Source organism: Neophocaena asiaeorientalis, unplaced genomic scaffold (assembly GCF_003031525.2).
Source record: "Neophocaena asiaeorientalis asiaeorientalis breed wild unplaced genomic scaffold, Neophocaena_asiaeorientalis_V1.1 scaffold451, whole genome shotgun sequence".
Lineage (NCBI taxonomy): Eukaryota > Metazoa > Chordata > Mammalia > Artiodactyla > Phocoenidae > Neophocaena > Neophocaena asiaeorientalis.
In genome coordinates, this window is record NW_020171819.1 from 650794 (window position 1) to 663849 (window position 13056).

General features: G+C 35.9%; 1 protein-coding gene across 3 annotated transcripts in view; it reads left to right on the plus strand.

Annotated features, from left to right (window-relative positions):
- Positions 1-13056, plus strand: part of GRIK2 (glutamate ionotropic receptor kainate type subunit 2) — a 626810-nt gene that overhangs the window by 253494 nt on the left and 360260 nt on the right. The window lies entirely within an intron of this gene.

The window sequence follows — 13056 nt, forward strand, 5'->3', positions numbered from 1 at the left end:
TGGCTGTATCAATTTACATTCCCACCAACAGTGCAAGAGGGTTCACGTTTCTCCACACTCTCTCCAGCATTTATTGTTTGTAGATTTTTTGATGATGACCATTCTCACTATTGTGAGATGATACCTCATTATAGTTTGGATTTGCATTTCTCTAATGATTAGTGACGTTGAGCATCCTTTCATGTGTTTGTTGGCAATCTATATATCTTCTTTGAAGAAATGTCTATTTAGATTTTCTGCCCATTTTTGGATTGGGTTGTTTGTTTTTATGATATTGAACTGCATGAGATGCTTGTAAATTTTGGAGATTAATCCTTTGTCAGTTGCTTCATTTGCAAATATTTTCTCCCATTCTGAGGCTGTCTTTTCATCTTGTTTATGGTTTCCTTTGCTGTGCAAAAGCTTTGAAGTTTCATTAGGTCCCATTTGTTTTTATTTCCCTTTCTCTAGGAGGTGGGTCAAAAAGGATCTTGCTGTGATTTAGGTCATAGAGTGTTCTGCCTATGTTTTCCTCTAAGAGTTTTATAGTGTCTGGCCTTACATTTAGGTCTTTAATCCATTTTGAGTTTATTTTTGTGTATGGTGTTAGGGAGTGCTCTACTTTCATTCTTTTACATGTAGCTGTCCGGTTATCCCAGCACCACTTATTGAAGAGGTGGTCTTTTCTCCATTGTATTCTTGCCCCCTTTATCAAAAATAAGGTGACAATATGTGTGTGGTTTTATCTCTGGGCTTTCTATCCTGTTCCATTGATCTATATTTCTGTTTGTGTGCCAGTACCATACTGTCTTGATTACTGTAGCTTTGCAGTATAGTCTGAAGTCTGGGAGCCTGATTCGGTCCAGCTCCGTTTTTCTTTCTCAAGATTGCTTTGGCTATTCAGGGTGTTTTGTGTTTCCATACAAATTGTGAAATTTTTTGTTTTAGTTCTGTGAAAAATGCCATTGGTAGTTTGATAGGGATTACATTGAATCTGTAGATAGCTTTGGGTCATATCATTACTTTCACAATGTTGCTTCTTCCAATCCAAGAACATGGTATATCTCTCCATCTGTTTGTATCTCCTTTAATTTCTTTCATCAGTGTCTTATAGTTTTCTGCATACAGGTCTTTTGCATCCTTAGGTAGGTTTATTCCTAGGTATTTTATTCTTTTTGTTGCAGTGCTAAATGGGAATGTTTCCTTAATTTCTCATTCATATTTTTCATCATTAGTGTATAGGAATGCAAGAGATTTCTGTGCATTAGTTTTGTATCCTGCTACTTTACCAAATTCATTGATTAGCTCTAGTAGTTTTCTGGTAGAAGCTTTAGGATTTTCTATGTATAGTGTCATGTCATCTGCAAACAGTGACAGCTTTATTTCTTCCTTTCCGATTTGGATTCCTTTTATTTCTTTTTCTTCTCTGATTGCTGTGGCTAAAACTTCCCACACTATGTTGAATACTAGTGATGAGAATGGACAACCTTGTCTTGTTCCTGATCTTAGAGGAAATGGTTTCAGTTTTTCACCTTTGAGAATGATGCTGGCTGTGGATTTGTCTTATATGGCCTTTATTATGTTGAGGTAAGTTCCCTCTATGCCTGCTTTCTGGAGGGTTTTTATCATAAATGGGTGTTGAATTTTGTCAAAAGTTTTTCTGCCTCTATTGTGATGATCGTATGGTTTTTCTCCTTCAATTTGTTAATATGGTTTATCACATTGATTGATTTGTGTATATTGAAGAATCCTTGCATTCCTGGGATAAACCCCACTTGATCATGGTGTATGAGCCTTTTAATGTGCTGTTGGATTCTGTTTGCTAGTATTTTGTTGAGGAGTTTTGCATCTATGTTCATCAGTGATATTGGCCTGTAGTTTTCTTTCTTTGTGACATCTTTGTCTGGTTTTGGTATCAGGGTGATGGTGGCCTCGTAGAATGAGTTTGGGAGTGTTCCTCCCTCTACTATATTTTGGAAGAGTTTGAGAAGGATAGATGTTATCTCTTCTCTAAATGTTTCATAGAATTCTTCTGTAAAAGCATCTGGTCCTGGTCTTCTATTTGTTGGAAGATTTTTAAGCACCGTCACAATTTCAGTGCTTGTGATTGGTCTGTTTATTTCTTCCTGATTCAGTCTAGGAAGTTTGTGCTTCTCTAAGAATGTGTCCATTTCTTCCAGGTTGTCTATTTTATTGACATAGAGTTGCTTGTAGTAATCTCTCATGATCCTTTGTATTTCTGCAGTGTCAGTTGTTACTTCTTCTTTTTCATTTCTAATTCTATTGATTTGAGTCCTCTCCCTTTTTTCCTTGATTTATCTGGCTAATAATTTATCAATTTTGTTTATCTTCTCAAAGAACCGGCTTTTAGCTTTATTGATCTTTGCTATTGTTTCCTTCATTTCTTTTTCATTTATTTCTGATCTGATCTTTATGATTTCTTTCCTTCTGCTAACTTTGGGATTTTTTGGTTCTTGTTTCTCTAATTGCTTTAGGTGTAAGGTTAGGTTGTTTATTTGAGATGTTTCTTGAGGTAAGATTGTATTTTTATAAACTTCCCCCTTAGAACTGCTTTTCCTGCATCTCATAGGTTTTGGGTCATCATGTTTTCGTTATCATTTGTTTCAAGGGATTTTTTGATTTCCACTTTGATTTCTTCAGTGACCTCTCGGTTATTAAGTAGTTTATTGTTCAGCCTCCATGTGTTTGTATTTTTTACAGATTTTTTTACTGTAATTGATATCTAGTCCCATAGGTTGAGGTCAGAAAACATGCTTGATTCGATTTCAGTTTTCTTAAATTTACCAAGGCTTGATTTGTATCTTGTTTTGACCCAAGATACGATCTATCCTGGAGAATGTTCCATAAGCACTTGAGAAGAAAGTATATTCTGTTGTTTTGGGATGGAATATCTATAAATATCAATTAAGTCCATCTTGTTTAATGTATCATTTAAAGCTGTGTTTCCTTATTTATTTTCATTTTGGATGATCTGTCCATTGGTGAAAGTGGGGTGTTAAAGTTCCCTACTATGATTGTGTTATTGTCGATTTCCCATTTTATGGCTGTTAGCATTTGCCTTATGTACTGAGGTGCTCCTGTGTTGGGTGCATAAATATTTACACTTGTTATATCTTCTTCTTGAATTTATCCCTTGATCGTTGTGTAGTGTCCTTCATTGTCTCTTGTAATAGTCTTTATTTTAAAGTCTATTTTGTGTGATATGAGAATTGCTACTCCAGCTTTCTTTTGATTTCCATTTGCATGGAATATCTTTTTCCATCTCCTCATTCTCAGGAGATGTCTCCCTAGGTCCTAAGTGGGTCTCTTGTAGACAGCATATATACGGGTCTTGTTTTTGTATCCATTCGTCCAGTCTGTGTCTTTTGCTTGGAGCATTTAATCCATTTACATTTAAGGTAATTATAGACATGTATGTTCCTATTATCATTTTGTTGATTGTATTGGGTTTGTTATCATAGGTCTTTTACTTCTCTTGTGTTTCCTGCCTAGGGAAGTTCCTTTAGCATTTTTTGTAAAGCTGCTTTGGTGGTGGTGAATTCTCTTAGCTTTTTCTTGTCTGTTAAGGTTTTAATTTCTCCATCAAATCTGAATGAGATCCTTGCTGGGTAGAGTATTCTTGGTGGTCGGTTTTTCCCTTTCATCACTTTAAATATGTCCTGCCACTCCCTTCTGGCTTGCAGAGTTTCTGCTGAACGATCAGCTGTTAACCTTATGGGGATTCCCTTGTATGTTATTTGTTGTTTTCCCCTTTCTGCTTTTAATATTTTTTCTTTGTATTTAATTTTTGATAGTTTGTTAATATGTGCCTTGGCATGTTTCTCTTGGATTTATCCTGTATGGGACTCACTGCACTTCCTAGACTTTCTTGACTATTTCCTTTCCCTTATTAGGGAAGTTTTCAACTATAATATCTTCAAATGTTTTCTCAGTCCCTTTCTTTTTCTCTTCTTCTTCTGGGACCCCTATAATAATGTGAATGTTGGTGCGTTTAATGTTGTCCCAGAGGTCTCTAAGACTCCTCAATTCTTTTCATTCTTTTTTCTTTTTTCTGCTCTGTGGTAGTTATTTCCACTATTTTATCTTCCAGGTCGCTTATCCGTTCTTCTGTGTCAGTTATTCTGCTATTGATTCCTTGTAGAGAATTATTAATTTCATTTATTGTGTTTTCTTCATTGTTTGTTTGCTCTTTAGTTCTTCTAGGTTCTTGTTAAACGTTTCTTGTATTTTCTGCATTCTATATCCAAGATATTGGATCATCTTTACGATCATTACTCTGAATTCTTTTTCAGGTAGACTGCTTATTTCCTCTTCATTTGTTTGGTCTGGTGGGTTTTTACCTTGCTCCTTCATCTGCTGTGTGTTTCTCTGACTTCTCATTTTGCTTAATTTACTGTGTTTGGGGTCTCTTTTTTGCAGGCTGCCTGTTTGTAGTTCCCTTTGTTTTTCGTGTCTGCCTCCAGTGGCTAAGGTTGTTTCAGTGCATTGTGTAGGCTTCCTGGTGGAGGGGACTAGTGCCTGTGTTCTGTTGGATGAGTTTGGATCTTGTCTTTCTGGTGGTCAGGACTGCATCTGGTGGTGTGTCTTGGGGTGTCTGTGACCTTTTTATGATTTTAGGCAGCCTCTCTGCTAATGGGTGGGGTCGTGTTTCTGTCTTCTAGGTGTTTGGCTTAGGGTATGCAGCACTGTAGCTTGCTGGTCATTGAGTGGAGCTGGGTCTTAGCATTGAGATGGAGATCTCTGGGAGAGCTTTCACCATTTAATACTATGTGGAGCCAGGAAGTCTGTGGTGGACCAATGTCCTGAACTCAGCTCTCCCACCTCAGAGGCACAGGCCTGACACCCAGTGGGAGCACCAAAACCCTGTCAGGCACATGGCTCAGAATAAAAGGGAGAAAAAAGGAACGAAAGAAAGAAAAAAATTAAATGAAATCAAATAAAGTTATTAAAATAAAAAATGAAAAAAATATTAAAAATAAAAAGTAATAAAAAAAAGAAGGAAGGGAGAGAGCAACGAAACCAAAAAACAAATCCACCAATATTAACAAGCACTAAAAACTATACTAAAATAAATAAATAAATAAAAACGGACAGACAGAAACCTAGGACAAATGGTAAAATCAAAGCCATACAGACAAAATCACACAAAGAAGCATATACATACATACTCAGAAAAAGAGAAAAAGGAAAAAAAAAAATATATATATATATAAAAAAGAGCAACAAAGTCAATAAGCAAATATACCAATGATAATAAACTCTAAATACTAAACTAAGATAAACATAAATCCAGAAACACATTAGATGCAGAAAGCAAACCCCAAGTCTGCAGTTGCTTCCAAAGTCCACCACCTCAATTTTGGGATGATTTTTGCCTATTCAGGTGTTCCAGAGTTGCAGGATACATCAAGTTGATTGTGGAGATTTAATCTGCTGCTCCTGAGGCTGCTAGGAGAAATTTCCTTTTCTCTTTTGCGCACAGCTCCTGGGATTCAGCTTTGGATTTGGCCCTGCCTCTGCATGTAGGTTGCCTGAGGGTGTTTGTTCCCTCCCAGACAGGACGGGGTTAAAGTAGCAGCTAATAAGGGGCTCTGGCTGTCTCAGGCCGGGGGTGAGGGGTGGTGGGGGAGGGAGGGGTATGGAATGTGGGACGAGCCTGCGGCGGCAGAGGCCAACATGACATTGCAACAGCCTGAGGTGTGCCATGTGTTCTCCCAGGGAAGTTGTCCCTGGATCACAGGACCCTGGCAGTAGCAGGCTGCACAGGCTCCTGGGAGGGGAGGGGTGGAAAGTGACCTGTGCTTGCACACAGGTTCTTAGTGGCTGCTGCCTGAAGCTTAGTGTTTCATGCCCATCTCTGGTGTCTGCGCTGATAGCCGCGGCTCACACCTGTCTCTGGAGCTCGTTTAGGCGATGCTCTGAATCCCCGCTCCTCGCGCACCGCAGGACAATGGTCTCTTGTCTCTTAGGCAGTTCCAGACTTTTTCCTGGACTCCCTGCCAGGTATCTGTGGTGCCCTAGCCCCCTTCAGGCTCTGTTCATGCTGCCAACCCCAGTCCTCTTCCTGGGATCTGAACTCCGAAGCCAGAGCCTCAGCTCCCAGCCCTCACCCGTCCTAACAGGTGAGCAGACAAGCCTGTTGGGCTGGTGAGTGCTGGTTAGCACCAATCTTCTGTGCCAGAATCTGTCCACTTTGCCCTCTGCACCCCTGTTGTTGCGGTCTCCTCCGTGGCTCTGAAGCTTCCCCCTGCCACCCCTGTCTCCACCAGTGAAAGGGCTTCCTAGTGTGTGGAAACTTCTCCTCCTTCACAGCTCCCTCCCAGATGTGCAGGTCCCATCCCTATTCTTTTGTCTCTGTTGTTTCTTTTTTCTTTTGCCCTACCCAGGTACATGGAGAGTTTCTTGCCTTTTGGGAAGTCTGAGGGCTTCTGCCAGCATTCAGTAGGTGTTCTGTAGGAGTTGTTCCACATGTAGATGTATTTCTGATGTATCTGTGGGGAGGAAGGTGAGCTCCATGTCTTACTCTTCCACCATATTGAAGGTCTCTCCTGATATATCTAATTTTGACTAACTTTAAGAACCACTGATCCATCTTGAATAATATGCAAATTATCATATTTTGAAAAAAATTGATAATCAAATTTGTCAGTATAATAAAGGCATAATTTCATAGATGAAAACATTTTAAAATTTTAAATAAAACTGGAATGGTTCGTAGTGATTAAATACTGATAAAATTATGTATCACTTATTAAAAATATATATTCGTTGTGTAAACTTCCACATTGAGTAGTTTTAATTCAGCTAAATATTTTTGTCCTTAGAGTATTTTAAACAGCTTTGAATTAGTTGTAATACATAGGAAGAACATTGTAACAGAAATATAATAAAAATTGTCAAGTGTAAATTAATATGATTTAGAATAATCTAGCACTGATATAATGTTTTATAATATCTATTTCAGCAAATTTACAAATAATTTTACTTTTTAATTGAACTTAAAAGAATTTTGCAAAAAGTGATAATTGCATGACTGATGAGTTTGATTTGTCAATCATTTTAAAAAATCTCCCCTTCCATTTTCACAATGAACTTTTATGCTGTTATCCAATTGAAATAATTGGGTTGACATTAAAGAAAGAAAATTAAGTCAACACTTGAAAGCTTAACACTAACTTGTTAATTACCCTATTAATTACACAATGAGAAATGACAAGTTGTAATTCCCTTTTCTGAAGTGTGGCTGAAGGTCAGAGAGCTCTTATTGGCATATTGTGAGACCAAAGGAAATGATACAAATTTTTTCTTTTAAATACCGTCAGCTGTCATTGGAAACTCAGCCAAGGAACTAGATCAATATTTTAAGCATAATCTTTAATATTGAGTTTTCATCTATTCTTAAAGGAAAGAGTACCTATTATATATTAAGAAGTAACTCGGTGTTCAATAGCAGAAAAACAAACAATTCAATTAAAGAATGGTCAGAGGACCTGAATAGAAGACATACAAATGCCCAACAGTTACATGAAAATATGCTCAACATTACTAATCATCAGGGAAATGAAAATCAAAATCACAGTAAGATAACACCTCACATCTGTTGACAATAAATAATAAGTGTTGGTAAGGATGTGGAGAAGAGAGAACCCTTGTGTACTGTTGGTGGAAATATAAATTGGTGCAGCCCCTATAAAAAACATTATGGCAGTTCCTCAAAAAAGTGAAAATAAAACTACTCTATGATCCAGCAATCCTACTTCTGGGTATCTAATCAAAACAATGAAATTAGAATCTCAAAGAGATATCTGCACTCCTATGTTTATTGCAGCATTATTCACAGTAGCCAAGATATGAAAACAACCTAAGTGTTTGTCTATGGATAAATGGATAAAAATACGTATATGTATATGTATGTGTGTGTGTATATATATACATATATATATGTATGTAAATATATATACACACACACACACACACACACACACACACACATACACATACATTCCATGAATATTATTCAGGCATGAGAAAGAAGAAAATTCTGACATTTGCAACAACATGGTTGGACCTTGAGGGTATTATAATAAGTAAAATAAGTCAGACAGAGAACGACAGATACTATATGATCTCATTTGTATGTGAAATCTAAAAACGCCAAACTCAGGGAAAGAGTAGAGCAGTAGTCACCAGGTGTTGGGGTGTGGGGAAAATGGGGAGATATTAGTGAAAGGGTGCAAACTTCTAGTTATAAGATGAATATGTTCTGGGGATCTAGAGTACAGTATGGTGACTATAGTTAACAATACTGTATTATATTCTTGAAAGTTGCTAAAAGAGTTAGATCTTAAGTGTTTTCACCTCCTAACCCCCAAAAAAGAAGAAATGGTAATTTTGTGAGTTAATGGAGGTATTAAGTAACCCTATTATGGTAATCATTTTACAATATGTACATGTATCAAATCATCATGCTGTACACCTTAAACTTGCACAAATTTATGTGCCAATTATATCTCAGTGAAGCTGGGGGGAAAAAAAGAAGTAATATGGCAAAGATATTTGCATTTATATGTTAAAAGAAGCCGAATTTAAGGACCTTCAAAGACTGCCCAGGTCTTAGCTTTTACACTTTTGACAAAGGGTTCCTTATGCCTTTACACTACTGCAAAGGTCAAAGAGTATTCACAGAGGCTACTGGCAAACCAGAGATACACAGAATGGTTTTCTCTGCCTGTTAAACCAATAATTCTTGAAAGTCAATTGTTTTTTGTTATAATGGAGTAAATCTAAATTAGGCTGGGCAAATTTTACTAACATAGTCTGTAGGAACAGATAAACACATAGTGACCTAATGTGATATTGTTTATATAATTGTATATATATTATTTCCTCAGTACTATTTAATGTTGTGTAATTTATTGTCACTATTTAGGAGATTAGGATGGGCTCTGAAAGACTGTAGAACTGACAGCATTATTTGTAACTCTGTTGGTCGTGAGTTTAGAGTAGAGATAGACTTAAACATGCGTGCAATGTTTAGTTGTAGTTGTCTTAAACCACATATAGAGCACCATAATATTGTATTCAGATTTAAAAAATTTTTAATTGTGGTAAAATACACATAACATAAAATTTACCATCTTAACTAGTTTTAATTGTACAGTTCCATAGTATTAAGTATATTCACATTGCTATAAACCAATCTCCAAAACTTTTTCATCTTGCAAAACTGAAACTCTATACCAATTAAACAGCAATACCCCACGTCCCCTCCCCCCTAGCCCCTGGCAACCACCATTCTGTTTTCTGTTTCTATGAATTTGACTACACTGGATACCTCGTATAAGTAGAATCATACAGTATGTATTTTTTTGTGACTGGCTTATTTCACTAAGCATAATATCTTCAAGGTTTATTCGTGTTCAGCATGTGTCAGAATGCCCTTCCCTTTTTAAGGCTGAATAATATTCTATATTCCATTGTATGTAATTACCATATTTTGTTTATCCGTTCCTCTGTCAATAGACACTTCAGTTACTTCTATTTTTTGGCTATTGTGAATAATGCTTCTATGAACACGGGTGTACAAATATCTCTTCAAAACCCTATTCTTAATTCTTTTGGATGTATATACAGAAGTGGAATTGCTGGATCATATGGTTATTCTATGTTTAATTTTTTGAGGAAATACCCTGCTGTTTTCTATAAAAAATACAGCATTTTACATTCCTATCAACAGTGAACAAGGGTTCCAGTTTCTCTAAATCCTCACCAATACATTACTTTCTTTCTTTCCTTTTTTTTTTTTTGGTAGTAGCCATCCTGGTAGGTGTGAGCTAATATAGCATTGTGGTTTTGATTTACATTTCCCTAGTGATTAATCATGTTGAACATTTTTTCATATGCTTTTTGTATATTTTATTTGGAGAAATGTCTATTTAAGTCTGTTGCCCATTTTCATATCAGGTGGTTTGAAATTTTATTGAGTTTGAAATTTTGTTATTGAGTTATAGGAGTTCTTTATGTATTCTGGAGATTGCCCCCCTTATTGGATATATGATTTATAAATATCTTCTCTCATCCCGTAGATTGACTTTTCACTCTGTTTTTCATGTCCTTTGATACACAGAAGTTTTTGATTTTGTAGTCTTATCTATTTTTACTTTTGTTTTCTGTGCCCTTGGTGTCATATACAGGAAATCATTGCCAAATCAATGTTATGAGCCTTTTTCCCTATATTTTTCTAATTTTACATCTTAAACTTAGGTCTTTAATCCATTCTGAGTTAGTTTTTGTATAATGTATAAGGTGAGAATCCAACTTTCTTCTTTTGCACATGGATATCCAGTTCTCTTAACACTGACTGTTGAAAAGACAGTCCTTTCCCCATTGAATGGTCTTGGTATCCTTGTTGGAAATCATTTGACTATATATGTGAAGGTTTATTTCTAGCCTTTCTATTCTATTTCATGTATCTGTCTTTATGTTAGTACCATACTGTTTTGATTAATGTAGGTTTGTGATACATTTTGAAATCAGGAAGTGTGAGACCTCTAAATTTTTCCTTTTTTTTCAAGATTGTTTTGGCCATTTGTGATCTCTTGAGATTCCAAATGAATATTAGGATGGATTTTTCTAGTTCTAGAAAAAAAGTCATTGGTATTTTGGTAGAGATTGCCTTAAATCTGTAGATTGCTCTGGATGATGTACTCAGCTTTTCTAAATATAGGCAAATTTGAGTTATATTAAAATATACTTTATAAATGATACCACATTTATTTTTTAACTTGTTAGCCTAGTTGATAGACAGTCAACTAACAGACCCTTTATGGATTTCAGATTTCAAAGCAGTACATGTGGTCCTTCAGCTAAGTTTCACCATTCTTCTTTAATTTGGGCTAACTTCTTCGTCAGTTCTCAGTGTTAGATGGAGAGAAGTCATTTCTCATTACTCCTATAACATCATACTTAATTTGAAGATATATTTGAAGGTGATTATTATTTTTAAAATCACTTTTTCTTCATAAACTTATTTTATAATGATGATACATACTGATTAAATAAACTAATTTATTATCAAGCCCTTTACTGGCCAGAGAAGAACCAAACATGAGTAAGATGTTTCCTATTCTCCAAGTACTTAAAACCTGGTATTACAAATAAATTATAATACAGTATGCTAAATGCTAAAAGAGTCACATAAAAAGTGTTATGGCAAAACAAAAAGGGAGATTAGCTTGTTAGAGATAGTAAATATAGCTGACATTTAAACTCAACATACGCTAAGGTTAGGTAGGATAGGAAGTTCAAAGGAACAGAGCTGTGAAACAGCGTGGTGAATTTGTAGCATGGTGACGTGTCTACTGTGATTGAAACACAGGGTATGTCAGTGAGGGGTGTCCAAGAATAAGAACAAGTAGGTCAGAAGAGATCATGAAGTATCGGTCATGCCCTGAAATCAGAGCATATAAGCATTTTAGAAGTAACCCTGTGGAGAGAGCTGACCCTGGAGCTTGAGATGACTGAGTATCACTGGACAGGTTGGAGGCATAAGTAAGTTCCCAGGGGGGACTCTAGGAATAATCTTGGTTTTGGCATCATAAGGTTGGTTAACAGGAATCTATAAACTTTCCAGGAAAATTAATGTAATTAATTTTTAATTAAGTAGATTTTAAAAAATTATATAACATATTTTAGAACATTAAAAAGTTATTAATTAAGTTTTATAGTTATTAGTGCTATTCACCAAAGATACCTGGCTCTGCTTTAGGCACAGGTCAGAATTGCATTTTCTCACACTCTTTGAAGCTAAGCAAAGTCATGTGATTTTCTTTCACCAATGAAATGTGAGCAAAGGTACTGAATCACTTCCTTGTGGATGGTTTAAAAGCCAGTGATCAATCTGTCACATTTTCTTCCCCATGCCATGATGATGATGAGGGCAAGTGTCCAGACAGAGGTCCTGGAGCAACTACAATGTAGAGAACCACCATACCAATCCATGTTAGACAAGTTGTAGGAGAAACAATTAAACTTGCATGTTGTTAAGCCACTGAGATTTGAGCGCTGCTTTTAATCACAATATAACTTAGCCTATCCTGACTGCTAGAAAAAGTAAGACATATTGGCTGTAAAAAGACTTGATAACAAAGAGCAGAGGGAAAACAATACTTAAAATCCACTACAATCTTACTAAAAAGAGGTAAGGGCCATGAAGTGTTTTGATATTTACCTCTTAAACTATATTTGTTATTATGTAGAAGTTTAATTCATCATGTCAATTATGAATTTAATTGTGACAGATGTTCACTCTGCTAAAGTTATACACTGCTGCTCTCCCTTTTAGGAGGTTAGCTTTTCTGTCAGTTACGGTTGGGTTATGATCCAGCTTATAATCATAAGGCTATAGGTTTTTGTCCCCAAATGTGTCAACTGGCTATCATCAATTTCTCCCTTAAATGGAAAACATGATACATAACTGGGTTGTTTTGAATTCACGTGAGACAGTATATGTAAAATAAGTGTCACACAGTAAGCTAAACAATGAATGCTAGAGGGGCTATTTTGTTTTTCTGAAGGTTTGCTTATTAAGATTTTAAAATGTCTAATAACCTTAAGATATAAACCATTTTTGTTCAAATAAACTGGAGCATAAGAGCAATAATATAAAAATTCCCCATCGACCCTAAGCAAGTAAATGTTATGTTGTGCTTTAAAAAAAATATGAACTCATTTGACTTGTTGAACATGTTCTTTATAGAACTTATTTTATAAGTTGATATTTTTTACTGCACTATTAGCTAATAAACATCCTGAACTGCATTGCTCTTGATTAGTCCTTATTGCCCCTCTAAGAATTTTGATGTCAATACAGTATTTTTATTTTTTATTTATTTTTAAGAGTTTTTTTTTAAGATTTATTTATTATTATTACGTTTTTGGCTGTGTCGGGTCTTAGTTGCCACACGCAGGATCTTCATTGAGGCATGCAGGATCTTTCCTTGCGGCTCTCAGGCTCTTGGTTGTGGTACGCTGGCTTCTCTCTAGTTGTGGCCCACA